The sequence below is a fragment of the Triticum aestivum genome, chromosome 1B (genome assembly GCF_018294505.1).
Source record: "Triticum aestivum cultivar Chinese Spring chromosome 1B, IWGSC CS RefSeq v2.1, whole genome shotgun sequence".
NCBI classification, from domain to species: domain Eukaryota; kingdom Viridiplantae; phylum Streptophyta; class Magnoliopsida; order Poales; family Poaceae; genus Triticum; species Triticum aestivum.
In genome coordinates this window covers 675509538-675516930 of record NC_057795.1, presented here as the reverse complement: position 1 = coordinate 675516930, position 7393 = coordinate 675509538, and the positions used below count along the sequence as shown (strand labels likewise).

The 7393-nt window shown below is 43.3% G+C and overlaps 1 long non-coding RNA gene across 2 annotated transcripts; it reads left to right on the top strand.

Annotated features, from left to right (window-relative positions):
- The first annotated feature begins 400 nt into the window (after positions 1-400).
- LOC123147879 (uncharacterized) lies at positions 401-6636 on the top strand. 2 transcript variants are annotated; one of them, XR_006473520.1, is made up of 2 exons: positions 401-890; positions 3346-6636. It is a non-coding gene; the product is annotated as an uncharacterized lncRNA (long non-coding RNA). The 2 variants fall into 2 exon arrangements; XR_006473531.1 differs by lacking the exon at positions 401-890 and adding an exon at positions 897-2723.
- The last annotated feature ends 757 nt before the right edge of the window (positions 6637-7393 follow it).

The window sequence follows — 7393 nt, the reverse complement described above, 5'->3', positions numbered from 1 at the left end:
TCACTACTGGAATCAGAGATTTTGCCGTCTGCCAGTTCTTTGTCGTCTGCTAGCAGACAACAAAGAAGGTCTTTGCCATCAGCTACCAAACAACAGACGGCAAAGAACTGGCAGACGACAAAGAAGGTCTTTACCATCTGTCATTTCTTTGTCGTCTGTTGGCAGACGACAAAGAAGCTTTGCCATCTACCAGCGGACGGCAAAGAGGTGCTGTTAGGGTCCACTGGATGCTAGACTGCAATGATCCATCCCCCTCTTTGTCGTCTGTTGGCGGACGACAAAGATTCTTTGCCATCTGCTGGCAGACGACAAAGAGGTGGGGCTATCTTTTTTTGGGGTAAAAAACATTGCCTATCCTGCCCCACAGCCGAGCGTGTGGTGTTTTTTGGGGTAAAAAACACCTCTTCTATCTCTATCCCCTCCTCTCCGCCCACCCCTCTCTCTCCTGCTCGTCTCTCCCTCTCCACCCTATCCTGCCCCACAGCCGAGCGTCGCCCGACGCTGCCTCCCTCGACCCCGCGCCGCTGCGCCACCTCGCCTCCGCCCGCCGGTGCGCGTCGCCACCTCACCGAACCCTAGGAGCCCTGCCGCCTGCGCTGCATCACGCGCTGCCACCTCCACACAAACTCGCCGCCCCGCCGCGGAAGCCTCGTCGCCGGTCACCCGGACCTCGAGATCCGCCGCCGCCATGGGAGCAGAGCACCGAACTCCTCTTCGCCCCGCCTGCGTCCCCGCGTCGCCGCCGCCGCCCCATGCTGCCTCGGGCCCGGATCCGGCCGCGGGAGATCCGGCCACTCCGGATCCGGCCTCCTCCTCACCGCACGGCCCTCCTCCTCGCTGGAGTGACGCTCCTCGCCGGAGCAGCGCCGGCCAAGCCCATCGGCCACCAGGTGCATCCTTGGATCAGTTTCCATCATCTGATGTTTCTGTACTAATGTTGGTCAAATTGTACTGTATGTTCCAGTGGATAGGGTTTGGCCGGTTTGTACTATTGAGAAGAGCAGGGCAGATTTAGCACGGCTAATTAGTTTCAAAAAATGCCTTCTTATGCAACAGAAAATGCCTTCTTGTGCAACACAAATTCTTTACTAATCTCTTAAGAACAAAATTCTCTTAGGGTAGTCTGTGTTTTACCCGCAAAAGAAAAAGTGTGTTCTGTAAGAGGCGAACCCTATGGTAACTGTCTGTAAAGGGCCAGCATCGTTTGAACAGATAAAATGGTGTAACCCTGCATAACTCGTTATAAAACGACATTTCTAACATTTCCAGGTGTCATGTTCACATCCACTGGATGGTTGTACAAATTTGAGCATCCCCTCTGCATTTAATGTTAGTAATTGGATGGCTGTACACATTTGTTCAGGGTTTTATGTCTTGGTCTCAGAATTAAGTTAATACAGTGCAATACAATGCAACATTGAGGGCGTAGGGTAATGGCACTTACATGCAGTTGTGTCGTAGATGTACTGAAATAAGGGCATATGTATGCTGTAGGTATACTGAACCAATAATTTCACCTTAATATTATGGACTAGATGAATGGCAGCAGCTGTTTGGGGTTGGTAGTTTGTGCATTTTTTAATATGCAAGCATGATTGGTTAGTGTTCAAGAACGCTCTTATATTATGGGACGGAGGACACTACACTAGTGTCAAGAACGCTCTTATATTATGGGACGGAGGGAGTAGTTGTCAGATCTTCTTTTCGTTCAGTACTCGTTGAGGCTGTCATAATTTTCTTTTACTCCAAATTCTGCTTGGATTTTCTAATTATGCATTTACCCAGATTAATGCTTAAAACTAAATTTGGTCATTGGATCTTTTTTGTTTAGGCGAATTTTATGTCTGTACATGCTTGATATGAAAGGAGGGGTTTATCTCTACTACTATTAAACAAGCAAACATCTTCTTTCTTAGAGACACCCCGTTAAATGTACACCGGTTGATTAGTACCGTCTGATTATCCCACCAAATTAGATCTAACAGCCTAGATTAGTATGAGGTTACAATTAGCAATTACAGTCCGCCCGACGTATACTCTGCCAAAGATTCGTCCGCCTAATACGTGTTCCATGAAAGCGTAATCAGCTCCTATCCCAGCGATTGTAAAGACCACAGACCGCTCCTCCCTATTCCATGTCCATCGTACCCTAGGGCTGGATCCAGGGTTATTAGATCGCCGCCGCCGCCAGCATACGGCTGCAGATGAAGGCCACAACTCTTCTCTCCGGCTATCCCCGACGCCAACCCACCACGCCATGTCCGCCGGACCGACGACGGCCAGGACAACGTCCGGCGTCCAGCGCTGGAACGAGGAGCTCGACCAGGCTGAGCTGGGCGTCCAACCGGACAAGGCAGCAGTCCACGCCGGCGAGTGCGTGCATGGCCCACCCCTCCGCCCACGGCGATGGGGCTCCCGGCTGCGCAGCCGCAGCGTGGAGCATCCGCGCGTATGTGTATGCGTCAGCGGCCACCCTACACGCTGCATCTTCATGAATAAGGACAGACCCAGTGCATAGAAGCTCCCACACAAGGTGGGGTCTGGGGAGGGATTATAGGAACCTAGTCTTACCCCTGCAAAGTGCAATGCAGAGAGGCTGGTTCGAACCCAGGACCTCTTGGCACAAGTGGGGAGGACTTCACCACTGCGCCAGGCCTGCCCTCTACGCTGCATCTTCATGAATACGCCTATTAAATCCAGACTTGCAGCAAGGCGTCGCCGCGGTACGACCCATCACGCCCTCTGCATCCAATCTCTCTTTCTAACATCTAAGTGCATCAGCAGGTTTGAGCAGAGAATCTAGACCGAGAAGGTCACATAAGCTTGCTGGCATCACCCCTTTTTAAACTGATTTTTTGTCCCAAAAGCTCAGGGATTTATTCCCTAGAAATAACATGGCACACCAATTTTATCGATCCCGCATTCTTGAAAATTTATGAGTATGACACTCTCTTGTGTTTGCTTCAAGACGCTCTGATGTATCCAATCCCTTTAAACATCCGTAAATAGAGATAGCCATGATAGTCAGGCACTCACTATTCAAGTATAAGATCAGCTCCATGGTCTCCAATTAGTCTTCTTTCTCGATGCTCAGGTCTTCATGAGCAGACAATCATTTAACAATGGATGGATGGGGGTACACTGTTTGGATCGCCCTACCAAACTGAAATAGTGTTCTGATTACACACTTCACAATTTTCAGAATTGAGACACATGTAGGCTCTGGGTTGTGCCATCACATTAGTGAAAATAGATGTACTATATGTCGATTAGTATTTGTATTGTTGCTTCATCATCCCTCACATAGACCCACTGCCTGAAACGCGGTGTCACACTCTATTCCAGGACTTTACTGACCCAACGCTGCCGTGATGGCCGCCACACTCCTCACGCGGACACCATGGCCTGGACGCAGCAGCGTGACACCACATCACTACGCCTACACTGAATTCAGCAAAGGAACTCCGGCCCATCCAACTTTCAGGTTTGGAACATATTCCTTTGTCTTTCACAAATAACATGACAGAGTCCTATGCTTTTAGTTCTTATTAGGTTGTGTTTCACAAATAACATGACAGAAAATCCTATGCTGAACTGGAATAAATTATTCAGATTCTATTGTGGTAAAGACACGATATCTTCCTTTTGGCAAGCGACACCATCTGGAAGTCTTTGTAATGAAGACTAAGTAATGATCGTACTACTTAACAATGTAAAAAGAAATTAATGATCATGCTCAACTGAATTTTCTCTGATGTGAGCTGATGTTGGACTCATAATATGTGAGTGCAAAACCCCGACGTGGATCTGAAAACTGGTACGAAATGCACAAGACACTGAAACTTCCTCCTGATTCAGTGCAGCCATACATCCTTCAGCCTTCTACACCACGCCGGCAAGCCGGAAAGTGCTACAACAGTGGCAGCGCTCTCCCAGGCACTTGGGCTGCCCACAACTCCTACAAAATAAATTGGCACAAGCTTACTCACATAGATTTGCAGATCGGCGCGTGTTAAAAATATGTACATGCAGATGGATCATTCGCAGATCATCTTTATCGGGAAGGACTACTTCTCAAGCGACTACTGCCTTTATCAAGTAAAGGATCTCTGTCAGCAGTACATTCTTTGAACTTTATTAGTTATATCATCTCACTCTATCTATGTTGTATTGTTTGTACATAATGAGTATTGCTGCTCAATGCAACCACTAGAATGCAATGATTAGTAACTCTTCTTGCACTGTTGCATCTATATGATTGACCTTGTATATTCCGGGTTGACATGCCATTATATTTGACTGTACTGACATTGATGATATGCATTTGATGACAATAGCAAAATTATAACCTATTGGCATGTAACATTCTTTGAAATGATACGACTATGTTTTTTTTTCTTTTACAACTTGCTTACAGATATACTCCCCCTGTCCCTAAATATGTCTTTTTAGAGATGTCAATATGAACTACATACGGATTTATATAGATGTATTTTAGAGTGTAGATTCACTCATTTTGCTCTGTATATAGTCCATATTGGAATCTTTAAAAAGACTTGCATTTAGGAACGGAGGAAGTACATGTTTTCTGCTTATGATAATTTGCCATATTGGAATCTTTTAGAGTGTAGTGAATTAACCAGAAAACTGAACGTGCCCAAGTAAAAAATAATATGAGAAGAAAATTTAGGCTAGAATCATCGTAGCCATGAATCTCACACTATAGCTCTGCTGGATATATTGCCGACACCCTCACCACTTCGCCCACCCGCTGGATATATTGCTACTCCTCTACGGATGTCTTTCTTCTTTGCAGCTCTGTGTGCCATGTCGGCGGCCAGGTTGACCGGTGGTGCCCATGTCATATGGGTTGGGATGTATCGGTTTTAGCCCAGTTTTCCGTCAATTAACCGTGCAATTCTCTTCTTAATCAATGAAAATGGCAAGTCTTTTGCCTTGTTTCAAATGTTTTTTTACTCAGCCATCAAAAATGCCAAGCCTCAGATCTGCATTCAAATTGCTAGGAAGCTTCTCCTAATTTCTGACCACTCCTAATTGGACCCATACAACAAGTATTATAGTTCTTTCATACAAGTTGAGTATGAACATACTGATTTTGTACTAATGGAGATTGCCCTCAGCCAGTGAAATATCCAATTTCTGGATCACCTCATTTTCCAATTCTAATCTATCTATAATCTTTTTTGAGATATTAAGATTGTATCCATGACATGGGAAATGTAAGTAGCATGTTGTGACATGCATGGATTTGCTTTTTCTATCAATGTTGATGCTCCAACATCTGATCAATGGTCCTTATTCTAGATTCTGTACTATCATTGTACATATTTGTTCCGTTATATAGTCATTGTTGTTGTAAATTGTTTATCATAATACTGATGAGGAAGAATAATCTAGATGTAGTTCCGACAACGTCAATGGATCCTTCCCAGCTGCATGGCTTGGCCGAAGTTGGGCGAAAGAGTTCATGGGGCCAGAGAAATATGAGTTGGACGTCCGATGCTTTCAGGCGACATTTGTTGTAGCCCCACAAGCTTAAAATGAGAGTACAGTTGTGCCAAACATTGTTACATATTTTGATTTCTTTGTTGGTTCCTTTCATGGCTAAAACAATGGTATGCCCCTTGCAACATTTTTTTCGATATATTTCTGTGCACTATGCTATTTCCGGAAAAGTCTTTATATACATACTTGTGCTTTCACTTCAAAACTTGGAGAGGCAATTTGAGTTGGTGTTGTGCATCAATATTACGTATTGTTGCTCAATGGTTTCTTCATAATTGTTCCTTCTATTTTCTGAATTTTCCAGCATATGAACTATCACATGAATTTCATGTGCATTGGTTGAGACGTGCGTTGCACGTGCATATTTACTAGTCTAATGAACTACACATATGGTTTCACATTCCACCTCTGTGCTCGCAATTTAAATGCAGTATATTTTACTCACTAATACATCTTGAACAATCTAAAAAATATATAGCTTGGTTTATCTTTGTAACTCCTTATCTGAGTTTTCCATTTTCCACATTGTTGTGTCTATTTTCTCAGTTTGGTCCTGTGTAAATACTTGTCTTAGGGGTCTCTGTATTGCATATACATGGAATCTTCAAGTTGTCTCAAATGCTCAGTGGTAAAAACCAGCCATGCTGGCGGTTCTTATCAGTGTGATGGTATGCTAACTGTCTCTGATATAATTCTGCTCTAAAAGCCCTACACTATTTTTGTCTTGTGGATACGTCGTGCAGACAAACGCTGAGTTAAAAGGTCATAACTTTACACTAATTTAAGATTGTCTTGATCTCAAGTGCTGGCTCCTACAACATTGCATTTCACCAAGTGAAATGCTACATTTCTACTCCTAACCCATTCTCTCTTTGTTAGTGTTTTTATTATGCAGGTTGGAAGAAAAGAAGATCCAGAGAAGATCTTAGTAATAAGATAGTTTTTAGGAAAATAGATATTTAGTTTTAGGTCATTTCTTGTAATTTCAGATATGGAGTGATTTTCTTTAATTTTTGTTTTGACTTTGTGAAACTTGCTACCTATGGATGAAACTGTGTAATATTGATGAAACTATGTATATGTATGGATGCAACTTGCTACTATTGGTAACATGTGTTGGATATGTGTTCATGGATATATATCTAAGTTTGATTTTCTGTGAAAATGAATTGGTATAAGAAAAAAACAGAATTAAATGGGGCAATATAGGCTCTTTGCCATCTGCTGGGGCAGCAAGGCACGCATTGTATTGTTGCCATCGAAGATAAAAAGATGGGGTTTATATCATATTGCATGAGTTTATCCCTATACATCATGTCATCTTTCTTAATGCGTTACTCTGTTTTTCATGAACTTAATACTCTAGATGCAGACAGGAGTCGGTCGATGTGTGGAGTAATAGTAGTAGATGCAGAATCGTTTTGATTTACTTGTTGCGGACGTGATGCCTATATACATGACCATGCCTAGATATTCTCATAACTATGCACTTTTCTATCAATTGCTCGACAGTAATTTGTTCACCCACCGTAATACTTATGCTATCTTGAGAGAAGCCACTAGTGAAACCTATGGTCTCCGGGTCTATCTTTTATCATATAAGTTTCCCATCTACTTGTATTTGCATCTTATACTTTCTAATCTATATCATAAAAATACCAAAAATATTTATCTTATCTTATTATATCTATCAGATCTCACTTTCGCAAGTTTCCATGAAGGGATTGACAACCCCTTTATCCCGTTGGTTGCGAGGTTCTTGTTTGTTTGTGTAGGTACGAGGGACTTTTGAGGAGCCTCCTACTGGATTGATACCTTGGTTCTCAAAAACTGAGGGAAATACTTACGCTACTTTGCTGCATCACCC